This window comes from Staurois parvus, unplaced genomic scaffold (assembly GCF_062004578.1).
Source record: "Staurois parvus isolate SC_StPar_1 unplaced genomic scaffold, SC_StPar_1.0 ptg000475l, whole genome shotgun sequence".
NCBI classification, from domain to species: domain Eukaryota; kingdom Metazoa; phylum Chordata; class Amphibia; order Anura; family Ranidae; genus Staurois; species Staurois parvus.
In genome coordinates this window covers 5,859,849-5,875,787 of record NW_028318271.1, presented here as the reverse complement: position 1 = coordinate 5,875,787, position 15,939 = coordinate 5,859,849, and the positions used below count along the sequence as shown (strand labels likewise).

Genomic DNA, 15,939 nt, shown 5'->3' with positions numbered 1-15,939 from the left:
TTGCTAGGATGTTGCTAAGTGAGGTCTAGTCGTTACTGTTCACCTCAACCATCCCAGGAGGGATCTCTCAAACGTTGAACTCAGAGCTAGAGAATCAGAGGAGAGAAAGAGCATGTGAGGGGGGGTTGAATCACTTAGCAATGTCCTGGGATTATACCAGTCAGGTTTCAGGAGGTATGTAAATTGCCTACACCTATTGCAAGGGCATTATTCAATTTTAGTAGGAGCTATAAACACCCCTTGCCTGCATTTTTTTTTGTAAAGGTGAACATACCATTTAAAACCACCATGGCTCGACAGGTCACCACATCGATGAGAACCTGAGTCCCTGAGCCTGGGATACCGCCAGCTCACACTGCCCTGCGCTCTCCCATCCCATGTCCTAAGCCATCCCCTCTCCACCATCTTAAAGAGCGGAGTCCAACCCAATGTCCTGGGACCCCTAGAATCCCCATCATCCCTCCCCATGCACACCTCTCCTGGGCAAAGAACCCCCCGAACCCCCTGCACAGCTCCACAAGAGCCAGGCCCCCGGAGAGCCCAAGGAGTGTAGGAGACGGCCTCCCGCACTGATCGCCCCATCCACACCACTCATGTCGCTGCTGGACAGGTGAGAGCTGGGACTGTTGCTTCCCAATGTGTGTGTGATACTGCCCCCCACCTGTCCCCCTCCCGACACTGGACCCCTCCGGACTCCTTTATAAGATGGCTCCTAGATTCAAAGCAAATTTGATAAGCCACACTTTAAACTCAGCTTTAAAGTGACCCTTGCCATTCCTTATGGCAGTATCTTTGCTAAACTAAATACAGTTTTCCCATTTTTTCAAACCATTTTGCATCTCAGCACTGCTGATCTTCTCCATCCTTTTTTACCCACTTCCTGTCTACATGCACTTGCTTCAGCTATGGCTGCACATTATTTCTCTGCAGCAGGTTCTTGAAAATTATCTATTATATTCTTTTTCACTTAAGCTCTAGAAGGTTTTACCCCCTTCATGACCACGCAATTATTCCCTATTTAGCACCGCGCTACTTTAACTAGTAATTGCATGGTTATGCTACACTGTACCCAAACAAAATCAGAAATAGGTTTCTTGTGCTATTGTATCACCATCGGTTTTTTTTTGTTTTTTTCCCCCCGCAATCTATACTGTGGTGTATAAAAAAAACACACACTTAAAAGGAACACTTTGAAAACACATCAGATCTAGGATGTCCCATCGTTTGATGGAAATGAAAAATACCCCAAAAATCAAAGTGAAAAAATGATGCAGCAGGCGGGTCCATTTTGCTGAAATTTCATTGCAGCAACTCAAAACGGTACTCAGTAGTTTGTATGGCCCCCACGTGCTTGTATGAATGTCTGGCAACATCGGGGCATGCTCCTAATGAGACGATGGATGGTGTCCTGGGAGATTTTCTCCCAGATCTGGACCAGAGCATCACTGAACTCCTGGACAGTCTGAGGCGCAACCTGGTGGCATCCGATGGAACAAAACATGACATCCCAGAGGTGTTCTATTGGATTTAGGTCAGACGAGAGTGGAGGCCATTCAATGGTATCAATTCCTTCATCCTGCAGGAACTGCCTGCATACTCTCACCACATGAGGCCGGGCACTGTCGTGCACCAGGAGGAACCCAGGACCCACTGCACCTGCTGATGGGTTAAGGGCCTTCTATGACCCTGCCCAGCTCTCGTAGAGTAACTACCAGTCTCCTGGAATCTCCTCCATGCTCTTGAGACTGTGCTGGGAGACATAGCTAACCTTCTGGCAATGGTACGTATTGATGTGCCATCCTGGAGGAGTTGGACTCCCTGTGCAACCTCTGTAGGGTCCAGGTATCACCTTATTCTACCAGTAGTAGAAGCAGCTGAAGCGGATTTACAATCCCCTCTGCTACTTAAGTGACCAGACCAATATCCCAGGAGTTTAATGCTATACTCTGATTAAAAAGTGCTTTATTTTTCTGAGCAGTGTGTATATATTTTAATTCTATTAATGGCAGTGATCAGTGACTTATAATGGGACTGACATCACCAGTGACACGAAGGCTGCCTGCACATGGGGTGTTTTAATAACGCTGGTAACGTTAGCTGTGTAAAGTCACATTAAAAACATTTTTTAGCGTTAGCATTTAGCGGAATTTTGCCACGTAAGCGTTTACAGGTTTTTTTTTTAACCAAAAAAAAAATCCAACGCCAGCTTGCCACGATTTATCGCGTTTTTCAGCTTTAGAGCGTTTTTAAAGCTAAAAAAAACTCTAGAAACCCACTAATTCTGGGGGTCTTTTTCCAGCCACAAAAACGAGGATTACAGTCTATGTGTGCATAACATGCTGGGGAGTTTACTAGCTTTAGAAATAAATATCAAAAAACAGCCTCTGTAAAAAAATCCAGTGTGCATGAGGACTTAGGCTGGCCACACATTGCACAATTTTATAATTCAATTTCCTTTAGATTTATCTTCAACTATGTAGTGCAAGGGACTGCCTGATTGCATACAAATTGAAGGTGTTTAGGCTTGACCTCATATTATACGGTTTTGGTAAATCTAAAGGATATTGTAAAAAAAAAAAATTGTATAATGTATGGCCAGCCTAATACAGTGATCAGTGACAACACTATACAATGCCACTGTACCAATGCCACTGGCTGGGAAGGGGTTGACATTTAGAGCAATCAAGGGGTTAAATGTGTGCCCAACACTGTGTAACATGTATTATTATTATACAGGATTTATACAGCGCCAACAGTTTGCTCAGCGCTTTACAATATAAACATGTGCTGCTTTTGTGGACAGAGCCTTTTTTTTATCCCTGCTTTGTAGAGATAAACAGAGATGTTCCCTCTGTACAGAGCCCTGTGTTGATTGTCATCAGTCACACAGTGGGTGTTGGCTCTAGAGAAACCGGTCAGCATTTCAATTTTTTGTCACACAATATTTGACCAATCGTTTTTCAAACAATTTTTTTTTTGGAAACAATACATTTAATGAATTTTAATGCACAAAAACATAAGGGAGGGGGAGGGAAAGGAGGGGGTCAAGAGTGCTTTAACTGCTTTCCCGTTGCCCTATAGCAAAAATACTGCTACAGGGTGGCAGGGGTGCGCAAAATCATGTATACATGTGATTTTGCATTTCCGGGTAGGGGGCACGCACGCCCTACCTGTGCTCCCATTGGTGGCCTCGGCTGTCAATCACCGGGGCCTGGACGGTGATTCTCCGCCAGAACCTGGAGATCACCGTGTATACAGATCTCTCCCTTCAGCTCCTGCACACTGCTTTGTATGGCTCTACATAGCAGAGCCATATAAAGCAGTGTGCTTACAGTGTAAAGCACACACACAGCACACAGCTAACGCTTTTATCGTCCCAGATGTTAATCCCTTCCTGCCCAGTGCCAGTGCTTTTTATTAGCACTGATCACTGAATTGGAGTCACTGGGGATGTCACTGACACCAAGTCAGTTCCCCCCCAGTGTCAGAATGGCTGCAGCAGTCCCGCAATAAGTTGCTGATCACCACCATTACTAGTTTAAAAAAAAAAATAAAAAATTCCAGTATATATACTGCCATTTGTAAACCCTGTAACTTTCACGTAAACCAATTAATTTACACATATTAGGATTTTTTTTTTTTTTTTAGCAGACATGTATCAAAATACATTTTGGCCTAAATTTATATTTGATTTTTAACATTTATTTACTGGACATGTTTAATAGCAAATAAAAAAAAAAAAAAAAACAATTTTGAGAACATTTTTTACTAAGTGCAAAAAATAAAAAAAATGTAGAGGCAATCAAACACCACCGAAAGAAAGCTCCATTTTGAGGGGAAAAAAAGGATATAAATATCATTGGGGTGCAGCAATGCATGACAGTGCAATGGGCAGTTAAAGTAATTCAGCACCAAAGAAAAAATGGCCAGGTCGGGGGGGGGGGTAAATCACTTTTCTTGTTACCACAAGGAATGTAAATTGTGATAGCAATAGGCAGGGACAGGTCTTAATGAGACATCTGGGGTCTATTAGATCCCATATCTCTGCCCTTGAAAGCTTCGGATCAAACTTGATTCAGTCCACAGATTCCTCTGCCCAGTAAACAAGACGGAATCCAGAAGTGATAAAATACTTGCTGCTTCAGTTTTCATATACCATAGAGGGGATAAGGGACGTTCCCAGTGGTACGGGAGAGCCCAGAGAGGGAGCAGAGAGTGGCAGGGGTACCGTACTGACCGTTCCCGCTGCTTGTAAAAGTGATCCAGTGCTAAATTAGGCACAAAGATCAGTTTTACCAAATAAAGCATCGCCTGGAGGAAAAAAAAACCCAAAATACCAGGTTGATGATTGCAGCTAAAGGTATCATCCTGGCATAACCTTCCAAACTGGTGGCGTATACGTACGTTAACTGGTCGGGAAGTGGTTAGAATTTTGAGATTTTAGCTCGAGAGTTTAGTAGAAGCAGACATAAAATCTGATACATTTATTTTCATGTGTATGCATGCTAAATAATCTGTGTGTGCGCAACGGTCACAAACAGCTTTTGTCTCTCAGAGAACTTCGTACTCCCACCAGCATTGCCTCCTACTTTTCTTTTCAGAAGGTCACTGCCATGTTTGTCCAGGCACTAGCTCATGTATATTCTGACGTATGTGCAGTGGTTGGCAGTGATCACAATGTCTGACATAGACCAGTCCCACTTGCAGCCTCACACCATTAGATTTTAAGTTTAACTAAAGGCAATTTATTTAACTTTTGGTTAGAATAGAGAGGGATTAGTGCACCTGTCAGGTTTTTATTTTTGCCTCCCATTAGGGAGATTCACCCTATTTGTTACTCATATCTCCAAAAGTGAAAGAAAATCCTAAATTTTGGTGTGATCGCCACAGTAGTAGAGGGGAAATAGTCCAATGAAAACACTAGTTCTGGTGACAACCATGGATTCCTCACATCTTGTTTTGGCTATGACAAGAAGTGAAGGAAAATCTCCTAAATGGGACAAAAATGGCAAAAACCTGACAGGAATTAAAATTGTGTTTATTTGCAGAAGGGATGGTTATGTCTTTAATTCTACTTTAAAATATATGTAAAGCCAATAAATGTTCACTTTTTGGATAGAGTACAGCATATAAAACCCTATCAGTAAACCCCCCAATATGTGTCTTGGGGAAATTTCTCTTCAAATCCTGTCCTGTGGACACAACATAAAGCAAAAGAAAACCTCTTTAAACTTGGAGAAATCTCAAATTGTCACCTGAACAAATGCCTCTACTGGGAGGACGTTCCCTCTGTTACTGCTTTGGTTATAGATGTTCCTTCAATTTCAGTGACATTGGTCACTAGGACAAATAAGGAGAGCAATACTAGCTGGGGCGCATACAGCAATGAACCTGACAGGAGTTCTTACCTCTCATCGCTTTCTAAAACACAAAAAGTTTGGTCTTAAATGAGGTCACAATATTGCAACTTGATCACTGGAGGGGAGGAGACCGCTACAGGCAGAAGAAGCCTTTCCTCAGATAGGTAAAATCTCAACATTGAGGTGACATCTCCACCTTGAATGGAGCCTTAAAGACACCATTTTTATTTTTTTTTTTATTGATTTCAACCACTTGTCTACCGGGCACTTTTATCCCTTTCCTGCCCAAACCAATTTTCACCTTTTAGTGCTGTCGCACTTTTAATGACAATTTGCGCAGTCATGCAATACTGTATCCATATGAAATTTAACACAAATAGAGATTTCTTTTGGTGGTATATTATTTTTTTGCGCTATAAATTAAAAAAAAACAGACCACAAATTTTGAAAACACAAATGTGTTTTTCCTCGTTTTGGTTATAAAATTTTGCAAATAAATAATCTTTCTACACAAATTTAGGCCAACATGTATTCTGCTACATTTCCTTGGTGAAAATTACCTAAATCAGTGTTTACGATTTAGTTAGAAAGCTATAGAGTCCCCAAGACTGTGGAATATATCTATAAATCCTGATGTACTGACTGCCTATCTCATTTCTTGAGGCCCAAAAATGTCAGTACAGTACAAACGCCCCAAATGACCACTTTTCGGAAAGCAGACACTCTGAAGTATTTATTAACAGCAATGGCGAGTTTTTTGAAGTGGTCATAATTTTGTGGAAAAGAAATGAAGTTTCACAATTTTTTTTTTCTAATATTGTAACCACTGCAGTACAGCATCATAACTGGTGCGGCAGTGATCAGGGACACTGACTGGCAACAGTATGTATCAATAAAAAAAATCTATTAATTCCTAGGATTTTTATTTCTATTCCTGTGACCAGAGCAATACAATGTTACCATAGAAAACACTATACTCTTCTGGGCAAGTGATCAGGATTTTTTTCTGCAATTCATTGTTTACAACTGTCATGTGATCTGCTGTGATTGGTCAGCAATCAAATGACAATGGCAGTGGGCAAGTTTAGTGATCTGTCTGTGATCTGGTGGGCACAGTCGGTAACAGATCGCGCCTCAATTCTGGGAGGACATCAAATGACATCCTACCAGAATAATAGGGATCTCGTTTGGCCTTTATCCTACAAAAGGCCAGGCGGGAAGAAGTTAAAGCAGTTTGGGGTTTGTAAAAAAGTAAACCTAGATACTCACCTCTATGCTGCAGTCCCACATCATCTCTAAGCCTTAGAAATGAGCCACCACATGACCGATTGCTCAGTCCTCAGAGCAGAGAGAGGTGACTGAGTCACCACTCTCTGGTCTGTCCCTCAGGTGTTCATTGGAGCATTGTGCAGGGGAGAGGGGAGGACACAGCTTGCTTCGGTTCTCAGATGCAGAGTAAACTGTTAAGCAGGCAGCTGGTTGGATCCTGACAATATTGCCGGGACCCTTTCAGAACCTGGAGCTGCTCTGCCACATCAGTCGATAGCAGGATAACAGAAGTGCAAATGTAAGTGCATTTTGTTCTCTGCTTTGGCTGCTGTCCCAGCTCTCTGCCTCCTCATTGGCTCTGGATGCTGTCAATCAGTGCCAGTGAGGAAGGAGCGGGGGCAGGGCTGAAACTCATACTGTGTGTCTTGGGGGGGAGATAGGGGGCTGTTCTTTCACAGAGCAAGTACAACATGTTAATTAAAAAAAAAAAAGCCTTTAGCATAATTTTAAAGCTCACCTTTTAGTAAGAAATAAGAAATGGACATTTTTTGGCAGGTAAAAAAGTGCATTTAGTGTTTTCGTCTGAAGCAGCCTGGAAGGCATTGCACCAGCAACCAGATCACTGGTGCCATGGATGTCTCCTGCAGATTTATCAGTATATCTGCTTGCCCTACAGGGGATGTACAAGCAAGCAGATATACTGACAGGAAGAATTAATGAACTACCAAGGCGCTCCACAGCGCTGTAGTTCATTGAGAACCAAAAGCAGACAGCCGCTAAGGCTGTTGGGACTTGTAGCCTCTCATTCACAGAGGACTATGAATGAGTAATGTGGCCAGGCAGGCAATATAATTTGACAGCTAGCGGGGGGGGGGGAGAAGAAGATCCCCCGCTAGCTGTAAAAGCGGGTATGGGTGTAACCTGTTACGAAAGGTGAACTTATCCTTTAAGTATATTATTGCCATATAATGGTGAAACGGCTACAATGTATTCATGCAGATTTGTAAAGTTACTGAGGTCTACTTTGATATCTTTTCAGAATTTTCATACTAACGGTCTAACATTTGAAGCAATAATTGATTTAATAGAGCTGAATAAAAGTATATACTAACTTATACATGAATTCATATATTCTAACTTCATATTAAAGTTCCAACCTAGAATGATTGTGCAGGACAGTGCCGTGTTTTTCTGTTCTATCTGTGGAAAGATTTCAGATATAAACTTTACAATAAACACCCTGTTCTTGTGTGTGACACATTCCATTCTTCCAGTTCACTTTGCTTTGGAGTCACAGGCAGTTTCTCAATTGTCCCATTGTGCAAGTGAAAAGTCTCTACTTTCAACCTTTGTAGCAAGTAAAACAGAGAGTTGCTTATTACAAGTATCACTGAAAAACATAAAACGGCAAATAGCTGTTTAAAGTTGCAACTGTTCCTGATACCAGCAGGACTGTCATGCAGATATGCAAGTAACATTAATGAGGAATGGCACTCCCTATGCGGTTTCTCTTTAGATTCCCACTTGCCTTCGTTGTGGGGGTTAATCACAGTAAACAAACTCACATGCCCGGTGAATCCAGCATGGTCTTCCTGGAATCCAGCACTCTGAGGGAAAATGCTGGGTCCAGCATCACCGTCTTTTGTCATCAGGGGCCAGCTGTCTCTTCCAGGTTCTTGCAACCAGCCCCTTATGAAGCATCATAGGTCCTGTCCTCCTCCAGCCACAGTGTGGAAGCTGATGCCTCATGGGATATATGCCACGGCTAAGGAGCAGGGATGTTGAATTCCTATCGCCCAACGCCCGGGACATGTAGTTCCGGGTGTCGGGCAGGTAGTTTTTTTTTTTTCCAACCTTCAGCCCTGCTGCGGGCAAGCAACAGGGCTCACCTGTCAGGTGGAAGCAGTCGGCGGCTTCAACACAGTGCCGGCCCCTCCAATCCCCCCCCCACCATGTGAAGCTCCCTCCACCCATTGTCTCCCGGGTTTCGCTTGACCATCTGCAGGCATGGGCCCAGGACTAACTTGCCGCTGATGGCTAGAGGGGAGGGAGGAGAGCGGACACGTCCGCTCCCCTTCTTGTCCTGACCCAGAAGTGACGTTATAATGTTGAGACGTTAAGAGACTCCCAGCAATTGAAGCCGGGAAAGAATGTAATGAAGTGCGATGTGCACTGCATTACATTCAGGGGAGCAGAGGAGAAACATCCAGGGTCTTTTAGACCTTGGATGTCTCAATAAAGAGAACCTGTCACCAAAAAAATCATCTCTCCTTGTGCAGAGAGAGTGTTCTTGTCTACGCCCCCTCCTGTAGTCTTCGGCAGCTAATTTGAAGTGGGAGAAGCCTGCTGGGTCTCTCCCACAACTCTGCTCTATGTACAGGCTATGTACAGCCCAGCATCAGGACACCGCTACTTTTACAAGGTAATATCTGGGTTCTCAAAGGCATTTGGAGCTCACAAAGTGGATTTATATGTTGTAGCTATTGAGGATTAAATTTAATTCAAAGTTTTTGTGCCTGGAGTTAAGTTTTAAAGCGGATCCCTGGGCTCTCCCCTTTATCTGGTCAATAGAATTACAAAAAGGAAAAAAAAATCCTAAATTGCCCCTTTTTTTTTTACTCACCTAAAGCCATTGTCACGTGATGCTCTAGCCCCAACCACATCTTCTCCCCTTTGTTTACATGAGGCATTTCTCCAGGTCACTGTGTGTGTGCGGTTGACATTTACTACTGGCGGTTTAGCTAGGTCCTCTTAGGATCCAAGAGAGGAGTCTGCAGTGGTGACATCAGCATGTTGGGGATACAAGTCCCTGCACCCAGAAATGGAACCGTTGAGTGACCTGGACAGCAGATTTGGGCAAGTAAATCTTGCATCACAACGCAGGGAAAAAAAAAATAAAAAATAGTGCAGGGTGGGAGGAAGGTTTATCATTAGGCCAGAGATGAGCCTTAAATTATATGTGAAGTTTGCTGGGCTAAGCAATGTGCTGGATTCTAAAATCTGAAGGAGAACAGCTGTGAGATCTCTCTGTTCCAGTACTTGGCTGTTCTCCATTTACAATATTACCATACCAAAACTATTTACAGGTATTTATTACTTCTCACAGAGGTCTTAGTACTCCTGATAATGCTATTAACCCCAGAAAGACGGCACCCACTTTGTTCAGGCATAATCCAAGGTCAGCATCTATTTCCTGGACTAGGGTGATGAGATGGAGATGACAACCATGTCAAATCCTGGTGTCTATGCAGTCCTTTGCCGAGTTCACAATGATCTGCCTCTGACCTTGTGATTTGTTAAAATGTTGCATCTCACCTTTAACAAAGTCATCTGCCTGCAGCTCAAGGCTTTATTACTGACAGATGGTATGGCTTTTTTTTTTAAATTATTTATAATACTTTTACTGTACATCAGTGTTTCTTAACCTGTTTTTCAAGTTAAGGCACCCTCTATAAATTACGGCCGACCCTCTAAAAATGACGGCCGATTTCAAGGCACCCTCTAAAAATTTATGGACAATTTCAAGGCACCCTCTAAAAATTTATGGACGATTTCAAGGCACCCTCTAAAAATTTATGGACGATTTCAAGGCACCCTCTAAAATTATGGACGATTTCAAGGCACCTTCTAAAAATTCTGGACGATTTCAAGGCACCCTCTAAAATTCTTACGATTTCAAGGCACCCTCTAAAACTATGGACAGTCCTGAGGCACCCCATTCTAAAATGCAAAGAACTATTTTAACTGTTTTATATAACGCAGCAACATCCACACAAGTAAGACACACAACATTAGAGGCGATTTACTCTTCCAAAGCAAACGTTTTTGCACACTAGTACTGACTAGTATTCCAATGTTTCTCTTCTCCCTCAGTTTGTCTCCATCACTGAGCTAATGTGACCCCAGCATTGCTGGAGAGGTACAGAGGAGGGTCAAACAGGAATGCTGTGCAGGCACCTGGCATCCTTATCAACTGATGTCATTGGTCAGGTCAGCAGCACCTAGATCAGAGGTTCTCAACCTTCCTAATGCCGCGACCCTTTAATACAGTTCCTCATGTTGTGGTGACCCCCAACCATAAAATTATTTACCCAGTAATTATAATTCATGAAGTGTCGTTTTACCTCCAATACTGCTGCTCTCTACACAGTAGCTGCTCTCTACACAGTAGCTGCTCTCTACACAGTAGCTGCTCTCTACACAGTAGCTGCTCTCTACACAGTAGCTGCTCTCTACACAGTAGCTGCTCTCTACACAGTAGCTGCTCTCTACACATTGGAAATATGTGTTTTCCGATGGTCTTCGGTGACCCCTGTGAAAGGGTTGTTCGCCCCCAAAGGGGTCGCGACCCACAGGTTGAGAACCACTGACCTTGATGGTTGAAATGGTGTACAATGAAAACCTGTGGCTTTGTGTAATTAAAAGGCTTGTTCCCCCTGCTGGCTTGTATACAAGTTTTTGCCAATTTTTATACATTTTGCCAAGGCACCCCTGGAGAAACCTCAAGGCACCCCAGGTTGAAAAAGGCTGCCACAAATGAATTCATGCAGATTTGTAAAGCTACTTAAAGATCCACTTTACTCAAAACAAGGGAGGGAACTTACAGAAACAGCATGCATGGGCAGTCATGCACAGAGATCACTACCAGAGGATTGCAGAGCAAAACAAGTACCTGTGATACTGACACAACCTGCATCTACAAGCAGGCTGCTACTACTGCTACCACTGACTGAGTCCTCGGAGGAGAGAAAACATGTGGCTGAGGGTGTTGGAATCCAAATCCCACATATACCCGTTTCAGAGCAATTCCACCTTTTATCATAGCCAACACACTCTACAAGCAAGGTCTTCAGAACTTTGCCTCAGAACATATTAAGGAGGAAAATTTTTTTTTAAAAAAATCAAGGAAAGAAATGTGAATACTAATAAAATATCCTAGAAAGCACATTTTTGTGACAGGCTTCAAGAACTATAAGTAAATCATTTTTTTCCCATTTTGGATAAAGCAAGGGAGGTTTATTTTTTTTTTTTGCCGTCCGTGTCTAATTGCAGAGATTTCCCTGCACTTCCTGTCCCATAGCCAAACAGGAAGTGAGATTCCAAATTAAGGGAATTGCTTGGGGACCCTCATGTTACCAGAACTAGTGTCCCCATTGGAAGATTTCCCCTTTATTACTTTTCTGTGGACAACCCAAATGTGGCGTTTTCTTTTACTTTCACTGATAATGGTAAACAGAACAAATAGAGAGGGAATCTACTTAATGGGGGGCACAGACAGCAGTACAAACCTGACAGGTGTTCTAATCCCTCTCCACTATCCAAAACTAAAAAAACAAATAAAAGTTTTGCCTTTAGTTATACTTTTTATTCTTGGATCCGGCAATCCTGCCAGTATAAGCCTTGCCTGCAACTTCCCTTCTAGGGTGACAACACTGCTAGAATATAAAGCTATAGAGCTATAAGTGGACCGCGGCTCTAAAAATCAGTACCAGGATGACGCCTGCAGCTGCACGCATAATCCTGGTATAACTGCTTGAAATCCAGCAACGTGCGAGTACATCGCTGGTCCACAAGTGGTTAAAGAATATGTATGGAAAGTATCCTGTTCTCTGTGTGTTGCTTACTTTGCATGAATTCCCTGGTGTTCCTGCCAGTCCTTCTGCTTTCCTATTAAAAGCTGACCACACTAGGCATGCCAGTGACAGGTCACAAAGCCAAATGAAGACCAGATCGGCTTTGTTCGGCTCCATAAATAGTAAACTGGAAGCGATGACCTGACACTTGGAAATACAGAGTGCCATTTTTAAAAACTAAAAGCATTCAGTCACACTGGCCTTGGTGTGATTGAATGCTGTTGAGGGCAGAGGAGGGATGTGGGGTCTTACTGACCCCAGATCCCTCCATAAAGAGTACCTGTCACTGCCTCTTGCGGTCCCAAGGGATGTTTACATTATTTGTGACAGCAATAAAAGTGATAAACTTTTTTTTTTTGACTGAGAAAAAAAAACAAAAAAAACCTTAAAGTGCCCCAGCAGCCCCCAAGCTTTCATGCCAAGCCCACATGCATACAAACCGCAATTGTCCCACACGTGAGGTACCACTGCAAACATCAGATCATGGGCAGTAATTCTAGCACTAAACCTACAGCTCAAAAAAATTAATAAATAAAACACAGCCAAATTGCTCTCTTTGTTCCTCCTAAGACCTTCTGCTCTCTAGTTCCCTTGTTGCCTCCTCCTATGCTCGTCTCCCGAGCCTCTGGATCTCCCTACCCCAATCTGACCAACTATCTCCTACTCTGTCCACTTTTAAGTGATCCTGGAAAACTCTCTTCAGAGAAGCCTATCCAACCACCACCTAACAACTGTACATGTATTTTCTCCATCAGCCCATCCCCCACAGTTATTACCCTTTGTATCACTGGACCCTCCCCTTTTAGATTGTAAGCTCTAATGAGCAGGGCCCTCTGATTCCTCCTGTTTTGAATGGTATTGTAACTGTACTGTCTGCCCTCATGCTGTAAAGTGCTGCGCAAACTGCTGGGGCTATATAAATCCTGTATTATAATAATAATATTCCTCTGAAAATCTAGACCGGTAAACTGTGAAGGATTTTAAAGCATCAGCTACAGATAGTAAAGCGTATGCCATTTGTCGCTGTTCCACGGGTGTGCATGATTTTAAAGCATGACATGTTTGGTATCTATTTACTCAGAGTATTATTTATATTTTCCAAAAAAAAGTATATATTATGTTTTTTGCATGAAAATTCATTAAAGTATTTTTTCCAAAAAAAAAAAAAAAATAGAGTTCTTAAAATCATAAATACTGTTGTAATTGAAACGTCTACCATTTTATTCTTTTGGCTTGTGCAAAAATGTTTTACATATATAAATAGAATTTTTGGAGGTTCCAAGTAAAAATATGTGATTGCTACATGTAAACAAAAACTGCCAGAAAAAGCTGGGTACTTGAAGCTCCGTGAACACTAGCGGTCTTTTTAACCAGCTGCCCTCCTGAGGATTTACCCTTCCTCACCAGGCCATTTTCTGCATTACAGTGCTGCGTTACTTTAACTTACAATTGAGCGGTCATGCAATTCTGCACCCAAATGAAATTTACGTCCTTTTTCCCCACGAATTGAGCTTTCTTTCGGAGGTATATGATTGCCTGTGCGTTTTTTATTTTTTGCGCTATAAAAAAAAAAACCAACAATTTTGAGAAAAAAAAAACAATATTTCTGACTTTTTGCTATTAAATATGTCCAGTAAAAAATAAAAAAAAAATCAATTTAATCATAAATTTACACCAAAATGTATTCTGCGACATGTCTTTGCTGAAAGCAAAATCCCAATATGTGTAAATGACGTGGTTTACGTGGAAGTTATAGCGTTTACAAACTGGCAGTATATATAGTGGTATTTTGTTTTTTTTACTAGTAATGATGGTGATCAGCGATTTATAGTGGGACTGCTGTGGATATTCTGACACTGGGGGGGAAGTGACTTGGTGTCACTGACATCCCCAGTGACACCAATACAGTGATCAGTGCTAGAAAAGAAAAAAAAAAAATCACTGACTGTACTAATGACAATGGGCATGAAGAGGTTAACATGAGGGGCGATGAAAGGGTTAACTGTGTGCTGGGGATGTTTTACTCTGTGGTGATGTGTTGGTGCTTCACTGTAATCACACTGATGTGAATGGCTGTGCACAACCATTCAGAGCAGTGTGCCCGAGCTGACAGGGAGGAGAACTGTTAGTAAACAAAACAGTCCTCCTCCCTGTCAGAGATCTTCAGAAATCACAGGGTGCCAGCAAGTAATTAGTGGGCGGGACCAGGTGACTGACAGCCACAACCACAAATGGCATTGCACGTAGGGAGCACGCACCCTACACGGAAGTGCAAAAATCACACTAAATAAATTCTATATATACACACGATTTTGCGCACTCGTGGCGCCCTGTAGCAATATTTCTGCTATAGGGCGGACGGGAAACGGTTAAGCTAAAAAAATTAAAAATTGCTGGGAAAAACCTTGGATAAAAAACTGCTGGTAACAGCATTTTTTTTAGTAGCCTTCAGAAGCGTAGCGTTTTATTAGCATTTTTTTATAGTACATGTAGACAAAAAAAAAAAAAAAAAGATCTGTTAGGAGCATTTTGTTCTGCTAGAAAAATGCACCAAAACATTTGTTTTCTGCTTCTAGACGCTGAAAGGTTTATCGTGACCTCAAGCAGTGTGCACAGACACATAGGGGAACACTAGTTAGATTCTTGGAGCAGAAATAAATATGCTGATAATAGCTTCTAGGGGCTTACAAACAAGCCACCAGTGTGCATGGAGCCTAAGTGGTTAATGGGCTCCAATCGCACCTAACCCGCGTGTGAAGAGCACAGGAACCTGCAGCGTGTGTGACGCCTGGTGTGAACGTACAAAGGTGAACCTATCCTTCCATGTGTGTAAAGGTGGGCTATGCTTTCAGAGAGATCCTAACAAATAGATTTGCTCCATCTGTATATAGAAGTGACGGCAATGTGTCGGTGAGGAGGAGGGCGGCGGTGTGGTGGGGTGTACTCCGGCTGGCTTCTCTCCTCACCTTTGTGTCCTCTCCTCGGACCAGGTGTGGGATTCCTCCTCACTCCGGGCCTAGGCTAATCCTAAAACACCCCCAGCACTCCGGGCTCACAGAGGACAGAGCGCCATCCTGCCAGGCCGAGGAGGCGCTTATCACTAGGCCGCAGCCTGCACCCCCCCGCTGTCCACTCCTCCCGGACACCCCCCTCCCCCACCTCTACCGTCCCCCGATACTGTCCCCTCTTCTCACACAGACCACACACCTGTCCGGCCCGCTCCGTTCTCCTCTCCAGCACCGGGAACAGACGTCCTCCGCTCCACACACTCGCCACACTGAAGAGGGCGGAGAATGCGTGACGCCAAACACCGGCAGTGCGTAAGGCCGGACAGAGCTGACGGTCGCCACCTTGTGATTGGCAAAGGGAGGCGCAGCGTGAGCTGCTACAACTGCTGGGACGTTCTACACGCTCGGAGCGCCGTCTGCCAGCCAGTGACGTCATGACGCCCGCAGGGAACGGCGTAAATGGGGTTTCACTGCTGGGAATATTCTGGAACGCGCAGTGTAGTGATGGCTGGCCGAGTAGTGTGTTCCTGAGGCAGGCTTCGTGTACCAGACTGGATACTTACAGGCTCCATTCACCACACATGGAGCCAAAGACAAAGCTTGTACATGTATAATGCTAAATACTTGAGTGTCCTAATAGGTGAAACACAAAAAAAAACTCTTCATGCA

At 43.2% G+C, this 15,939-nt stretch overlaps 1 protein-coding gene across 4 annotated transcripts in view; it reads right to left on the bottom strand.

Moving 5' to 3' along the window:
• ZFR (zinc finger RNA binding protein) overlaps nt 1-15,616 on the bottom strand; it is a 100,716-nt gene extending 85,100 nt beyond the window's left edge. For 3 of the 4 annotated variants that reach the window (XR_016314880.1, XM_089689459.1, XM_089689461.1), the window contains exon 1: nt 15,470-15,616. The gene's annotated coding sequence lies outside the window, so the exon portion shown is untranslated. Of the gene's footprint in view, nt 1-13,709; nt 13,822-15,469 lie in introns of all 4 variants that reach the window. The other variant, XM_089689460.1, reaches the window with a different exon arrangement.
• Between the last annotated feature and the right edge of the window lie 323 nt (nt 15,617-15,939).